This window comes from Thunnus albacares, chromosome 3, assembly GCF_914725855.1.
Source record: "Thunnus albacares chromosome 3, fThuAlb1.1, whole genome shotgun sequence".
In the NCBI taxonomy this organism is placed as follows: domain Eukaryota; kingdom Metazoa; phylum Chordata; class Actinopteri; order Scombriformes; family Scombridae; genus Thunnus; species Thunnus albacares.
In genome coordinates, this window is record NC_058108.1 from 15777064 (window position 1) to 15794287 (window position 17224).

The 17224-nt window shown below is 38.4% G+C and overlaps 1 long non-coding RNA gene across 1 annotated transcript; it reads left to right on the forward strand.

Annotated features, from left to right (window-relative positions):
• Positions 1–7297: 7297 nt before the first annotated feature.
• On the forward strand, positions 7298–16880 carry LOC122979319. The gene is made up of 3 exons (XR_006402837.1): positions 7298–7309; positions 10604–10610; positions 16779–16880. It is a non-coding gene; the product is annotated as an uncharacterized LOC122979319 (long non-coding RNA).
• The last annotated feature ends 344 nt before the right edge of the window (positions 16881–17224 follow it).

Genomic DNA, 17224 nt, shown 5'->3' on the forward strand with positions numbered 1-17224 from the left:
CACTCAAACCCATCACTAATCCAGTACTATATCATTACCACAGTACACACACAGTTTTACACCTGTTAAAGTACCCTCTTGCATGAAGCATTTGTCTCTTCTTTCAACTAGTGTGATGGAGGAGGTGAGAGAAACATTTGTCAGTCATAAATTGAACTCCCTAAACTCTCCTCCTTCTTAATGACAACATAAATTTCCCCTCTCTCAGAACTTATGTCATGATTATTTGTTGAGCCAAGATAGGGGGCATCTGTCACTTTGGAGGAATGGCCCGTGATGAACAAAGAAAACTTGCTGAGTGACTGAGTGAAGAGAGAATGAACTGCGGAAAAATACATGAAAGAGAGAGCATGTGATGATCAAGCAACAAGAATGTGACAAAGATGATTCATGAACTATGGTAAGAGCAAATATTTGGTATCATCTTCAATTGTTTCAGGTCATCTGGGAAACCTTAGGATTCAATTATATTACCTCCAAATACTCCCTTTGGGCAAATTGTGGTAAGACACAAGGACCGTATGACACTCAGATTAATTATGTCTTTCACTGCATGTTCCCCTAAACTTTGTGACAATACTCAGAGCAAGTATACAAGCAAGTGATAACATTTCCTGTAATCAAATAAAGACATGACGGAGGTAACTATTTGGCAACAAGGAGAACAGATTCAAATTTACTGCTCGATTCCAGGGCTATAAAGACTAAAGGTCAGTTTAGAAATCTTGGTGTTTTAATGTATTCAGCACCCATATCGCAGCAGTACAAAATCAGCCACCTTATCTAAAGAAAACAAAGAATTGCATGTTCATACAAGATTTAGATAAATTATTTCATGCCTCTAACAAGGATATAGTTTCTGGAAAAGGATTATTATAGTTTTTAAAAAAATTTAAGAGGGGGAGACTTATTTGTCAGGTGGCCGTTCTAATACAAAGTACTTGTTAAACTGCACACCACAACAAAAACAGCTGGAATAAATGGGTCGAATGGTTGGGTAGATAAAATCAGCACAGACCGATTTAGAATGTTTTAAGAGGAAATGTCAACAGCCACACAGCCTAAAGGCATTTACAAAGCACACTTGTGAATGCTGTTAAGATCTTGTCAGAGGACCTAAGTATAAATAGCACTCCTTCTAGACCAATGAAATCATTAGCCACTGAAGGAAAATCCCTGTGATTATTACACAGTATTGTATATCGGCTGTAAGTGTCTTGACTGGGAAACTGTTCTGAACATTTCTGTTTGGTCTGTACTTGTACACACACACACACACACACACAAACACACACAAATAACCTTTGTGGATGCTAGTACCCTGTCATTGCCATCATAAGCCAGCAAAGGGAAACTGATTAACTGCAGTGAGGGCAAAGAGAAAACAAGGTGACAAAATGAGGTGGAGGGATGCAGAAATGATGTGTATTTGTGTCTGTTTATACTGGGGTCAGGGGAAGGATAAAGAAAGAGCTGGAAAAGGTTGAATGGGGAGAGCAAAGTGAAAAAGAGAAGGTAGCTCTGAAATGAAAGCATTTTGAAGAAAGAAAATGTTCTTCTCATCTCCAGTAAGCAAGAAGAATATATGATTTTGATGTCTTTAGTTAGAAAACTGGGCTGAGTTAGACCAACATATATGACAACAAAAAATGAATAAAAATATATTAATTACAATGGAATTGGCACAAGCAGTGGATTTGTTGTTCATGGAGGTATGGTAAATCCATGTGGTGCTTTGGTGAACTGACCATGGATGTATTACAAGAACTGGACGCTAAGATGGTCCATTTGAATGAAAACTGCTCACCCTGTGCATAAGCCAAAAAAATTTCCTGGCTTATTGGTTTGCTTCCATGTTGTGAAATCCACTGCAGATAGACTACATTGGGAAGACTTCACACATAAGAATAGTTTCTCTAGCTACAAAACCAAAACAAACAAGAAAAAAGACAGTTTTAAAAATCATAGCGTGCAATAATTTAGATAAATTCATTTTTAAGATTAATAATTAAGCTTGTTTGCAGTTGACCTGACAATGACCTGTCAACAATTTTACAAATGTCTCTTTTAAAGTGGTGGTCTATGGCGAAAATGCTTTTTAGGAGTTTGTAGATTTTTTTCTTGCACTACCATGCTTGGCCACTCGGGCAAATATTGCCAACAAGGCTGATTGGCTGCACTTTATCCAGTTCTAATAATACATCCATGGTATTGCATCTAATGATAGGCTGTGCTGGGGAGTCCAAAATAGAGAATTAGCAAGCCAGTTAGCTAGTTGAGCTATTGTGGCTGGCTAATGCCAGTATGTCCCTGGCTGTGTGCTAAATAAGCAGCAACCTTAGGGGCTGAAAAATGAAGCCAATGCTGAAGTGCCAAAAACTGCAGTTCCTTGAATGGCCACTTGAGGCTGCCTCCAAAAGTGAGTTAGTCCCCATGGACCACCATGTTAAAATGCCCAACTTTACAGAAATAAACAGGTTTACAGCCTGGTACAAAAAGCAGTTTTGGTCTCTAAAGCTAATTTCTCCTTTCATGACAACTGTACATGGAGTGAATTTTTTTATAACTCACCCATTTAAATTTTATTAAGCCGTAAAGTTATGCATAATGAAGGACATGCCTGCTTTGAGTGACAGGTCCGCCAGCTGCTAGGTGGCTTGTTTCAGCCATCCGGCCCACCTCTTTGCCTATTTTGGATTGTCTGGTAATGAGGCGGAGTTAGTCAACGCCAAGACGGCAATTTGAGCTTCCAAACCGCTCTTCAGAAACGTCATGGTGACTGTGTCCATATTTCATACAGTCCATGGTCCTAAACCACTCCCTTATTCACTCATTCACTACTACCTATATAGACGTCAAATACTTTACACAATAGTGAGCAACAAATCAAGATTTCAGACACTCACTAATCAACATCATTTTGCATCATCAGCCGTAGAGTCGCACAACAGTAATTTCCACATCTATAAAATGTGGAGCATTGCATTCTGGGATTGTGAGTGGAGTGCTTAGCATCATCACTACTTTTTTTGTTCCATTGTGAGGGAACTACATAGTGAATACATTTACACACTCAGTATTTGGACACTCAAATAAAAGGGTGCAGGGTAAATGTAGTCAGGGTGCAAAATTACCTTTTTTGTCCACCGGCCAAATGGATAGTGAATGTTCATATTTTACCGGCCACTCAATAGATTACCATCATTTTTTGGCTGGTGAGTGAAACAAGTCTACCAGCCACTTCCATATTTTACCAGCATTTGGCTAATGGCTGGTGCTAATTTTGTGCCCTGAATGTAGTACACACTATGGTGCATAGTGAGTGATTTCAGACACAGCCCCAGGTTAGTTAGCATCTGATCTTGCTAGCTACCTGCAAGCACCTGAGAGTAGTCACTACATCACCAAGCGTCCAGCACAATCTGTTTCACAAGGATCCATGGATGTATTTCGGTGAGCCACTTATGTAATATGACCATGCACAAAGACATTTGAAACATATTAAAATTTATGTTGGCAATCAGACAAAAGTAAAATATACCAAAATATCTGTCTAAAGGGTAATTATGTAATGTGCATGTTATATAAGAAAGAAAGAGGAGATGGAGAGAACAGAATGTAATCAAAGGGCTGTTATGTGGTCATCTGCTTCTGCTATGAGTTTGCACTCTTAACCTGAATGTCAGGGGTTCAACTTTATTAGCAACTATCCACTGTGCTGTGCTGTGTGCTGTGCGTGTGTGGTGTGTGTGTGTGACAGAGAGAGAGAGAGAAAGAGAGAGAAAGAGATTGTATTCATATTCTGATATGCTATGGTAATATCTTGCTAGTCTGTCCATGGCCCTCACACATGCACACACAGACACGTACACACAAAAGCAAGTGTGAGTTGCAAGGTGGTACTGTAAATTAAGCTATACAAAGGGTGACACATGCATTTTTTGTGTTTGATTTAATTTCTTTCTGAATTTAACCCAATTAGTCCAATTTACAGTGACAAGGAGTGATGAGGAATGACTCTAATGTGTTTAATGCATTCAGGCTCCAGACTTAAACCACTGACATTTCAATTACTTGGACATATTTAATCCTGTTCAGGATGGACCACATGCTGTGGATTACTCAACTTGATACTCGTTTCTACACCCAGACAACATTCCCGTGCTGAGTCATATGAATGACTTTATTAGACTGGCTAGATCGAGTGCGGGCTGAAGAGGATCAACATACTGTCAGGACAGACCTACTGCAATATCACTGGTTAGGTATCTCTCTGCAGGCAAAGGAGCAGAAACAGGTTGAAGGAAAAGAACAGTGGGAAGGAGGGTGAACAGAGAGCTAGAGGAGTTTCGGGGGAGGCCTAGAAGAGAAACTGAAAGGTAAGGTGATAAAGTGGAGAGGCTAGGGGGCTATGATTAATGACCATTTATGGTTTCAGTTTGTTAGAAATAAACATAGGAAGAATAGTCATCTCTTTATGTATGAATGGGAGGCCTTATTTCAGACTATTTTGACTTTGCTGGAACAAGAGAAAGGAACGTAATACTATAAACATACATGAGACATACATAGTCATCCTTTTATCATATTAAAATTGGTTCTCTTTTCTGCTCTATACTTACTGTCTGTTGCAGGCACATGCATAGATAGACCTCAAAGGGGGCTTGAGCACCTTCCCTTTGGCCTCCAAGGCCCTGTTTAAACCTGGTATTAACATCCGTCTCGGGTGATCCCATCACAAGTGGACAGCTCTAAATACAGGTGTAAACACACCCAAGACACATTGAGGACGGATTGAGATCCGATCACTCAGACCACATTCGGAGGTGGTCTGGGCCACATGTGGCCACATTCTTTTAGTAGTGTAAACGCAATGCGTCCTGGGCCTCATTGAAGGACCGCCTACTCAACTGACGTCCTCTATTTTCCGCCAGACTAGGCACAGGACCCCCTGTTCAAAGCTGATCAACTTGTCTGGTAACAGGATAAATAAATTATTTTGTTTTTCATGTGAATTAAAAACATAATCCATCTCTCATTTTTTCCTGTTTTTCTCGTTGCCCTAACTGGTTTCCCTCTTCAAATCGACAATTAGAATAGAAATTAAACCATTCATTTTTCGCTTGTCTGTCTAAAAAAATATTTCAGAAGCTAAACGTAGCTAGATAGTTTCTTCTGTCCTGTCAAATCACTACAGTTTTTAGCTTTGCTTTGCTGCTCGACATAATGGAGCTCAGGATTTATCAGGAGGACGACTGCTTTACTCTAAATAGTTTCACTGTATGAAACGGACTGTGTGTGTAACAGATGAACTATTGGCTGTGTAGAAGAACTCAGAAAATTAATTGACATTAGATCCTGACCGACCCTGTCGGCGTGTCGGTGACATAAATAATCAATGAAATTATGCTGCTGTGTCTTGCACGTAAATGCACACGCAGCTGTGGGGAGATTGCTGCATCTCTCTCTCTCTGTCTCTCTCTCTCGACGCTGAATATTTATATATATCCTGAATATGAATCCTTTTTATCAAACAAGTTGAAAAAAGCGTTGGACGAATAACGAACAACTTTGGTCTTTGAAAACGGAAATGATGTCCGTGTTTATTTGCATATAGAGCTGGGAAGTGAGATCTGATCACAAGTGGTCACTCAGGACACATGTTGAGACGCATGTTAATGCCAGGTGTAAACAGACATACTTAAAGTTGTCCACTTGTGATGAGATCATCCGAGACGCATGTTAATACCAGGTGTAAACAGGGCTCAAGAGAGCAAGTGCCCTTTTTCTAGATTTTTCTTTTTTTTTATAAATAAATAAATGTTTATTCCTGTTATTCCTGCTACAACCAGCATGACACAACAATATTCTCAGTACTTCATATCTTGTTTCCGAGTGTAGCTGATAGAGAATTTATATTAGTATACATTAGTGTTAATGGTGTTTGCAATTACCGTGAGGCAGCAGCATGGAACTAAGGTTCCAAGGGGGACTAATATTGTCATTGCACATCCGATCCAAAGCAGGTATGGAGTGGCAACCTCTGGGGCTGTAAAATGAAGCCAAGCCAAAAACTGCAGTTCTTTGAATGACCACTTGAGGCTGGCTCCAAAAGCGAGTCATTCCCCATAGATCCCCATGTTAAAATGCCCAACTTTACAGCAGAAATAAACATGTTTACAGCCTGGTACAAAAAACGGTTTTGGTCTCTATAGCTAATTTCCCCTTTCATGACTACTGTATGGGGGGTGAATTTTTTTATAACTCACCCGTTTAAATTTTATTAAGCCGTAAAGTTATGCATAACGAAGGACATGCCTGCTTTGAATGACAGGTCCGCCAGCCGCTAGGTGGCTTGTTTCAGCTATTCGGCCTGCCTCTTTGCCCATTTTTGATTGGCTGGGAGTTAGGCAGCATCACGCACTGCCAAGATGGCGATGGCCGGAGTGGCTCACTTTGAGCTTCAAAACCGCTCTTCAGAAACCAACGGGTGATGTCACAGTAACTAGGTCCATATTTTTGTACAGTCTATGGTATGGATACTGTCATGCAACAAGTTTCTTCAAGAGCAGCAGAAGAAGAAGCCTGGGACATAGCAAGAGAAACGAACCACAGAGGAGGAGAGAGGAGAATGGCATCTTTGAGTCCCAGAGCGTTAAATTTTGAAAATTGTGAAACAAAGGTGAGTGAATCGGAGGCATTGAAGATCAAAGAGAATGGACTGTTGTAAGACCTAAGAATTCAAGGAAGAATAATTCACAATCCAGTAACAGTGAGTCAGAAATCTACAATGATTTGAAAAAAGCAAAGACGGGAAATAGGAATGAAAGATGGAAAGTAATTGTGGAGTTTGGAGAACATTCCAGTAACAACTTGCATCCATTGAAACTTACAAAGGCTATCCATCAAGAAATTGGTCTGATTAAGCAAGCAAGGTTTTTGAGAAAAGGAAAGATGTTAATAGAAGCAGTAAATGGTGTCCAACAAGGAATGATATTGAAGATGAAGACACTGAAGTTTGAGTCAAAAGTCCACAAGTCACATCGAGTAATTGGTGGAGTCCCTTTAGCAATCAGTTTGGAAGACCTCAGGAAAGAAATGAAAGGGGGTAATGTAATGGTAGTGAAAAGCCTTCCAATCATATCGGGGTAAAATAGTTGTGAAAAATTGTCTGTTCTTTTTCAGTTTGAGAAAACATGGTTGAGAAAGTGATGATCGGGTGCATGAGTTTTCCAGTCAGAGAATATGTTCCTAAGTCACTACGATGTTTTAAATGTCAAAGGATTGGACACGTGGTAGATCAGTGCAAGTCAAAACCAAGGAGTGCCAAATATGCTAGTGAGCATGAATATGGTGGTTGTGCAGCTGATGTTAAATTGAAATGTTGTAACTGTGGTGGAGAGCATAATTCTGCTTATCAAGGTTGTGAAGTTCAAAAAAGAGCAAAGGAAATTCAAAGACATAAAGTGCAAAACTGAGGCTGCTGGGAAAATTTCACAAAATCTGACAATGAAACCGCATCTATTCACCCCAAACACAGACTCTACAAGTGACTTCTCTAGACTACCACAGGTGCATAATCCAAGTCCCATGAAGTGTTCACATAAGTGTACAGTTAAAGAAAACACCCTGCTAGTGGATAAGTTTAACTTTGTAGCATTCATTGGAAAGGATGTCAACACCTCCATGCAACAAACAAAGAAAAATTCTAGACTGAAGACCATAGTTGATGCAGCTGATGAATATTTATGCATAAAAGATCTGACTGTAGAAATATTGATGAGATGTTACTCCCTATTCCCAATGATGGATTGTCACAGTGTAGTGATTAATATCATAGTTTTCTTTATTCTTCAGTGGAATGCCAGAAGCCTTATTGTGAATGGTCAAGAGTTATAGAAATATATACAGCAATTAAACTGTAAACCAGAAGTTATCCACATCCAAGAGACCTGGATGAAACCTCATTTGAATTTTAATATTAGAGGGTGTGATATAATAAGACAAGATAGAGATGGTGTTCAGGGAGAGGGATGTGCAATTTTTGATAAAGAAGGAATATCTTATGGAAGGATATTAATTAACCATAACACTGAATTAGAGATAGTAGCTGCTGAAATTTGGGTAAATAAAAGAAAGATAGTTATTATAAATCTGTATAATCTATGTAGTAGACTCAGGATTGAGGAACTGGAGAGACTTGAACACAAAAATAAGTTACTATGGTACAGTGACTTCAATGGCCACAATACATTATGGGGAGGAAAGAAAACAGACTATAATGGACAGGTTATAGAGGAGTTAATGGAATCAAAAGGATTGGTGTGTTTGAATAATGGGCAAGGCACAAGGGTTAATTTCATCAATGGAACTGAATCAGCTATTGACCTTACTTTGGTGTCTAGTGAGTTGGCTGGTGTTAGTGCTTGAGAGGTACTCAATGATAATATTACAGTGACCACTATCCAATAGCAATCAGATTTGATATAAACAATATCATTCAACTAGATGGGGTCACATATAGTTTAGTGAGGTAGTTATGTCAGGGCAAGTACATGATATAAATGAAAATATTGTTGAAGCCATAATAAAGGGAGCATCGCAAACTATTGGAAATTGTATGAGTAAAAAGAGAGTTAAAATGGTGCCATGGTGGAATAAAGAGTGCTAAGAAGTAATTAAGCAACAAAACAGGAAGTTTAATAGAATTAAAGAGTCATTCAATGCAGAATTGATCAGAGTATAAAAAGTCTCAAGCAGTTGTTAGAAAAACGATCAAAGGAGAAAAAGATCATACTGGAGAGGATTTTGTTTAAGTATCGGAAGAACAACACCATTAGATAAAGTTTGGGGAATGATAAAATGGATGAGGACAATAAGACAGTACAAACATCTACCTGAGTTACAGAAAGAAAGAGAAATTGCATGTGAGAATATGGAGAAGGCAGAAATTTTGGCCAAGAACTTGTTAGAGTCCACAGTTCAGATAATTTATCAGATGCAGATAAGGTCAGGAGAAAGCAAACGCTAAATAAATTTCCTAATGTGTATGAGAAAAGAAATGCTACTCAGAGTACTATATATGTACCATTCACTATTTACAAGCTCAGAAAGGCACTGAGTAAATGTAAAAGGACGGTTCCTGGTAAAGACAGTATATGCTATCGTATGTTGGCTAATCTAAGTGACTTTGCATTGGAAAGACTACTAGAACTGTATAATAAGGTCTGCAAGGAAGGCAAGCTTCCAGTAGTGTGGAAAGAAACAGTTATTATTCCAATCAAAAAACCCAGAAAAGACCCTACCTGCCACATATTTGCAGACCATGGAGAAGATGATAACAGAAAGATTAACATATCATATAGAAAAAAATGATTTATTTACACCATGTCAGAGTGGATTTAGAAGAGGGCGTAGTACTATGGACCCATTAATTTGTCTGGAAGCTGACATTAGGAAAGCTCAAGAGAATAAAGAAGGGGTAGTAGCTGTTTTCTTGGATATAGAGAAGGCATATAACATGATGTGGAAGGAAGGTCTTTTAACAAAATTAGATAATATGGGTTACGTGGCAAAATGTATAACTGGATAAGGGATTTTTTATTTGGCAGGTCTATTTGGGTTCGGGGTGGGAATTCTTTTTCGGAGAAATATTTACATTATTGACAATGGTACTCTGTGGTGGACAATGGTGTTATTAGTTCTCTATTATTTTCAATAATAATAAATGATATATATAAGCATGTCAGTCCAGATATTGGAAAATCATTTTTTGCAGACAATGGGGAAATTTGGAAAACAGGAAGAAGTGTAAAGTATGTTGTTAAAAAAAGTTCAGGACGCTATCAATGAAATTGAAAACTCATCTCAAATGTGGGGAATCTCATTAATCAACAATTAATGGCCAAATATTGGGCAATTCTTCAAAGTCATAAAGATTTACACTCCACTAAAAAGGTTGTGGATAGTTTTTGGGAAAGTAGCAAAATCAAAAAGGAGAGTTTTAGCACAGTCATATCAGATATAACTAAGGAATTGGAAATCAATTATTGGGCTATTAATCAAACTGTTTTAAAGCCAGCTATCCCACCATGGCCACTGCCTCAACCATCTATTGATTTCTAAATTTTGAATCATGTTCATTCAAATAAAAAAGCATTTAATATGCAGACTTATGTGAACACTGTATTACATGAAGGATACAGGCAATATGTACAGATATTTATAGATAGGTAAAAAAAATCCAGATACTAGGAAAACAAGTAGTGCATTTTATGTCCCAGAGTCAAAAGTCAAGGTGAGCAAGAGAAGTACAGACCATATATCTGTTTATACAGTTGAAATGATGGCAATCTTGTTAGCCCTGCAGTGGATAGAGGAAGTCAAACCTTTGCGTATACTGCTTTGCTCAGACTCAAGTGCAGCCCTGGTTAGTCAAGCATACCTCCTCAAGATGCAGACAGGATATCCTTTATGACATTATGCAATCTTTACATAGAATTTGTAAATTAGGAATTGATGTACAGTTTGTATGGCAACCAGCGCATGTGGACATCAGGGGAAATGAGGTTGTGGACCACCTTGCCAAGAAAGGATTAGATAGAAACCAAGTAGAAGTTGCAATAGCAGTAAGCAAGAGAGAGGCAAAAGCTTTTATATGGAGCAGGATTAAGACACAGTGGCAAAAGCTATGGGACGGGGATACTAAAGGAAGGCATTTACATTGGATTCAACAAGAGGTTGGAGGGGGAAGGCTGCAGGGGAAAAACAGGAGACATGAATGCCTGATCAGCAAGAGGTTTGAGGGGGAAAGCCACAGGGGAAAAACAAGAGACATGAATGCCTGATCAGCAGAATAAGACTGGGACACACAAAACTAAATTCATCTCTGCACCTCATTGGGAAGCAGCTAATTGGAACTTGTGGTAGCTGTAATCATATGGAAACTGTGGATCACGTCTTGTTTCATTGTCTCAAATATGCAAGACAATGACAGCTGTTAAAAAATAAACTGGTACATAAAGGGACTGAACACATGGACTTGGAAACACTCTTTGCAAATGATTCTGGAAACAAGAAGTTTCTTCAAGTTGTTTAAGTTAGTTATAAAGTTGTCAAAAATGTGTGCATCTTTATCCTCCACAAGCTACAAGCTAACGATAATATGACACTTAAGAATGGAATAAAATATGTTTTCCTCCCTTCTGTAACAAGCAGGCAGTGCAGCCGGTGCATCCAATGTTAGCTAAAGTTAATCAGAGTTTCTAGCATCAAATTGATCTGCATTAACTATAGTCACCAGTGATGTTGTCATTGCGTTTGTGTATTAATGTCAGACATTAAAGTAATGCCTTTCTTTGTATTTTATGTGTTATGTTTGCTCAACAGGTGAATGTGTGTATAAGGACAATGAATGCTGCTATGTTTACATGAATGTTGAAATGTTAACTGTTTACCAAATGTCATCATATATTTAAGCAAATAGTTTTGTCACTTTGACAATTTGTGTCTACTTATTTGCCGTCTTACCAGTAGTCTGATGAAGGTTATTAGTTTGGTCTCAGTGTGTTCAGGGGTCCAGTACATGCTAACTTAGTGTAGGGACACGATAGGATGAGAAATGCGATTCCCTGTAACTCCAAAGTCTTATTTACATATTGTGTCTTCTTAGCTGGCTGGCTAACATTATCCCCTGGTAAGATTACATTCAGGAATCAACTGGTTTAGTTCAGAGATGGAGGATGTGAAAAATGCAGCTTCACTGAGAGGACAGAACTTCATGCAGTCACTTGGGCTAATGTAAAGCCAGCTGTCAATGGTCAGTAAATATATCCAAACTGTAGGTTGGCTGCTTGTTATACCACAATGTTTCATTTTTGTTTTCTACACAAAATGAGATGAGCAGTATAAGACGTGAAGAGTCAATTAAATGCATCTGACATATTGAAATAACTGGTATAGCCTGCTTACTAACACCTTGCTCCATACTGGACGTCCTGATTCAGAACAAGTTGATTAACTTAAAATAGTCCACTCTGTAACACAGTTATGTTTCTTTTCACTTACAAAGGATTTTGAGACCATTTAAAAGAACAGTGTGTGGGGTATAGTGGCATCTAGCAGTGAGGTTGCAGATTGCATCTCTAGAGCCAGTATTTGGTTTGTCCATTCTGGGCTGCTGTAGAAACATGGCAGGCTCTGTGGAAGACAACTTGTTCCCTATGTAGATATAGAGGGCTCATTCTAGGGTAACGATAACACAACGATTCTTATTTTCAGGTGATTATACACTAATTAAAACATACTTATGAATATTATATTCCAAGTCTAGATGCCACTAAATTCTACACACTGCACCTTTAAAGGAACAGGGAAATTAGAAAAGGGTTTAAGAGAATGATCAACCAGACAATGCCTGGCTCAAGGGCATGTCTATGGTATTAGAGAAGGAGATATTTGCAAGTCTATACTCCCCAAACTTCATCTGCAGCCAAATGATTTGAACTTGTAATTCTTGAGTAACAACTTAATTAACCTAAACCCCCCTGTCAATGTCTCCGCTATACTGTATATGCTTCACAAACATTTCATTTTTTTAATGTTGATGTCACACTCTCTGTAGCAGCTGCAGTGACATTACTTTATAGGGACAGGTGGTGTGTGGTGTCAGTCTAGAACAACTATTTTAAGCGTCATCGCAACTAGAACAAATTTATGAAACACATGAGCACTGGATGCCGAAACGATGACCTTCCAAATACTTGTCATATTCTTTCACCTCTGAAGGTCAAATTGTGTCAAAGACCCTGCGTTATTGTCTAATTGTGTCTTCAAGATTTATAGACCATTTTACTGCAGGCACTCTTCTGAATGACCAAGGCCATGAGGTCATCTAAACAGCAAATGTAGAGAGGAAGGGTTGTAAAAGTTGGTATGTGTGTGTTTGTCATTCATCATCACAGTGAGAGCCAGCTCAGGTCTTAGACCTTGTGTTTTTTGCCAGTCCTCAATTCTTCAACTACTAGCATGGGTTTAGTGTTAAATATGGTTTGCTTCAGAGCAAAAGTCAAGGCTAATTTTAGGTTTGAAAATTGGTTTTAGTGTTACAGATAGATTCAGGATTAGATTTAGGTAAAGCACAACAAGTGTCTGTTTACAGGATGTTTGTCTATAAACCAGAGAAGCTTATCGTGCTGTCAAAGAGGATTAAATGAAATTCAACGCCCCTGCCCTCAAATCTACCAAGCATGTATCCCACATTAAACAACATCAGTTGACTCAGGAAAAGGTGAAGTGTTTTCAATACGCTTTGAAAGCTCAACAAATGACAGTGTACGAGATGTTGTTTGACCACGTGTAAAGGCGGTTTTAATAACCGTTACGACTGGCCACACTCAAAGGCAAGGTGAAAAGCCTGCTGTTATAGGGAGGGGAAAGATATGATGAACTGTACAAATGGGGATAATGGTGCAAACTTTTAGAAAAATCTCTCCCCAAAGAGAATTTTGATTGCAAGCCCTACAAGCCATGGAAGCTGAGCTCCAAACTACTACATAGATGGTGGTGAGTGGTAAACCCAAATCCATGATTCATAGCATCCCTCAAGAAATGTATGGATGTATGGAATTCTATTTGTGGCTCAATTCTCAGTGAGAGATGGGACATTCTGAGCACAGAAGAAAAAGTGGACAAAAGCAAACAAGCAAATAAATTATTTTCTTGTATGCTCAAATTAAATCGTGTGGTGATCATTTTTCTACAAAAAGTAATTCATGTTCTTGCAAAAAAAAAAACTGCTCAAAATGTCTCACAGTGTGCTTAGGGTTGAGACACAGATTTCTTACAGGTGTTCTTTTCATGATGTGATATGATAAATGATATGTGTTCTGCTGGCCTATCGGATATTGGTGGGAAATGATGTTAGAACTGGAAATTGCTCATTTTTGCTATGCAGCAAAAATCCGACAGTATGCAGGAAGTGAGAGATGTGGCAGCTTATAATTTTCATGTAATGCATTTGAATACACTTTAAGACAACACAGAGTTAACTCTGCAACTATTAAATGTAATTGGAAGTCACAGGTGTGGAGGTGATTGTTTCCCTGTGTATTTGTCCTGTGACCTGTCCAGGGTGTTTCTCAGCCTTCCACCCTCTACACACTTCAGTACTTGTCTTACTTCCCTCCCTCGCTGTGTGTCAGGTGAGGTGCTTGCTATATTATCTGTCTCATGACTGACATCCCAGAATGTCTGAGTAGGACAGGCCAGAGCGGCTGCTTCTCGTAAAGCTGTCTATGATTTGTAGCAGTGGGGTCATGGGGACCCCTTTCCTCTCTCGTGCACTGACTCTTTTGCAATCTATGTATCTATCTATAATCTATCTTTATTTCTTCATGAGACAGCAACCAGTAGCAGGGCTCACCAATGCCAGATGGTATGGGGACAGTAAAGAGCTACGAGTTTGCTGTTAGTAAGCCTATATAACAGTGCCACAAGAATGTCCCTGAGTCCTAACACGCCACTCACACAAACATGCCAACAGATCAGATCCTAATGACAGCATCATCACTGTCATTGTCACATAGACAACTATGCGTATCCAATAAAAGGATCATCAATTTCTCTAATTATCTTCATCAACAACACAGTTATGCTCAGCACCCAATATATGGTGTCTGTTGTCACACACAACCCTAAGTCCAAGGTTTCCTCCCAGTTTTCTTCCACTTCAATGCTGGTGTTTTAAAACTCTAAGTTACATTTTTTCATCCAGACAGCAGATAAAACTGTTAAATAAACCACAGTAGGAACACTGGGAATGACTGAATTTTTAAAGTTGTTGAGTAAATTCTTCTGATGTCAGATCAATTGGTTGGAAGTCTTGGAAGTGTTATGAAAATGTTGTAAGTCCAGACCCATAAAGGTTGCCATTGCGACTTTTATGTAAAAGTGACTTGGGTTTGGATTTGATATGTCAACTTGTTATCCTCTTTACATAAAGAAGTGCATGTATAAAAAGAGCTATAGAAAAGGCCAGTATTGACACCCTAACAAATATATTATTCCATCTCAATGTATCCTTGTGGAAATAGTAGAAAAGATGACACACACACACACACACACACACACACACACTCACACAGACAGACACACATGCCTCGTCCAAGAATAGAAATGAAGTCAGTGATGAAGTAGGAAGTATGCAAGACTAGACAGTGTCATGACAGGGAGCCAGAGAAGGGTGTGAGATCACTCATAATTCTTCTCTCATGTCTTAAATATACTTAAGGGTGAGTGAGAGGAAGGCATTAGAAATTTGTATCTTTTATGCATTAGATGATAATGATGATAATCAATGAATATTAAACTGCAAAATATAATAATAATAATACATACAGGATACTCAGAAGCCAAACAGTAAGGCCAAATAAAAGCAATACAAAATTAAGGTAAAGTTCATATGAAATTAAAACAAGAAGACAAAAGATGCAAAAACACAGCAGAGAGAAGACAGAAGGATGATGAGAGATAGAGACAGTAAAAGATAAAAAAGACAGTAAAACAGTAAAAAACGTAAATATAAATAAATACAAATAAGAATAAAAGCAATAAAAAGACAACATCACATAAAAGCAGGTCTATGGAAATGTGTTTTATGAAGAGATTTCAAAGAAGTCACCGATTTTGGGAGCCTTATCTCCTCAAGCAAGTCGTTTTGAGGGGCTGTGATGGCAAAAGCATGGTCACCTTAAGATTTAAGCCTCGACTTTGGAACAGCCAGAAGGGCCCCACCTACGGTTCTAAGACTGTGAACCGGCTCATATGGGTCAAAATTTCTGTTATATAGCTTAGGGCCAGACCTAGACATGCTTTAAAAGTGATCAGTGCTTCTCATGGAGGAATTGTTGGGTCTCTGTAAATTACAGAGTATGGTCTAGACCTGCTCTATGTGAAAAGTGCCCTGAGATGACTTTTGTTGTGATTTGCACGATATAAATAAAATTGAATTGAATTGAATCAGTTAAATCCTAAAGTCAGTTCTAAATCAAACAGGGAGCCAATGGAGAGAAACCAGGATTGAGATGATGTGATGTTGTTTGTTAAAACCAGTAAGAAGCTTAGCTGCTGCATTCTGAACTAGTTGGAGGCAAGATAATGACTATTGGTTTATTACAGAAAGGAGGGAGTTACAGTAGTCAAGTCTAAAGAAAATAAGTGTATGAAAGACTTTTTCCAGGTCAGAGTGTGAGAGCATTGGTTTAATTCCAGAGTTTTTTCTTATTTGAAGGAAGCAGGATTGGACAACTTTTTTGATCTGTAATTCAAAGCTTGAATCTAAATCAAATATGGTTTGGGGGACTGAACAGTATGATTTCTGATTTTGAATTGTTGAGTTGAAGAAAATGTACCATCTAACAGTTTGGTCAAGTGGAAGTATGTAGATAGAAAATAAAATTGGACCTAAAATTGAACCTTGCGGTACACCAGAGGTAATGTAAGTTGTAGAAGATGAGTAATTACCTATGGTGACTGCATAGGTTCTTTCTAAAAGGTAAGAATAAAACCAAGAATAAAACCATCCTTGATGCCAACCCAGGCAAATTTTGATAAAAATTGAAGTTTAGAAATTGGCCTTGAATTGTTAAGAGAGCCTCAAGGTTAGATTTCTTGTGTGTGAAAAAGGTATTCACATCTTTTACTTCATTAAAAGTAGCAATACCACAGTGTAAAAATACTCCATTACAAGTAAAAGTCCTGCATTTAAAATCCTACTCAAGTATGTGGTGTAGCCTGACCGGAGTGGCTGGTCACTTGGTAGGAGGCAGACACAGGAAACCTTATCCAGGTATCACAAGGTGGTTTATTTACAAGAAAAAGTGGCACCATGCTACACATGTAACAAAACAACAAAAAACAAAAAAATTATGTACAAAACAAAAAAACAACTAAATAATTAACTTGGCCTAACTGATCAAAACTCAACTCATATCAACTGAATTTATATTAACTTATCATCACGTGCACACAGCTACACACTGATGTACTAACCCCCCGACAGCCAAAAAGCAACTGCTTAAATAGACCCTTCCATCAGCAGTCCATCAGAGTCAATCTGGGCTGTACCATTGCTGCAGGTGCATCCTATGTCTCTGCTAAAACAGGTCAGAGATAAAGTTATTCACTCTTACCAATCTCCATGGTGAAACACTTCATCATAGCTCAC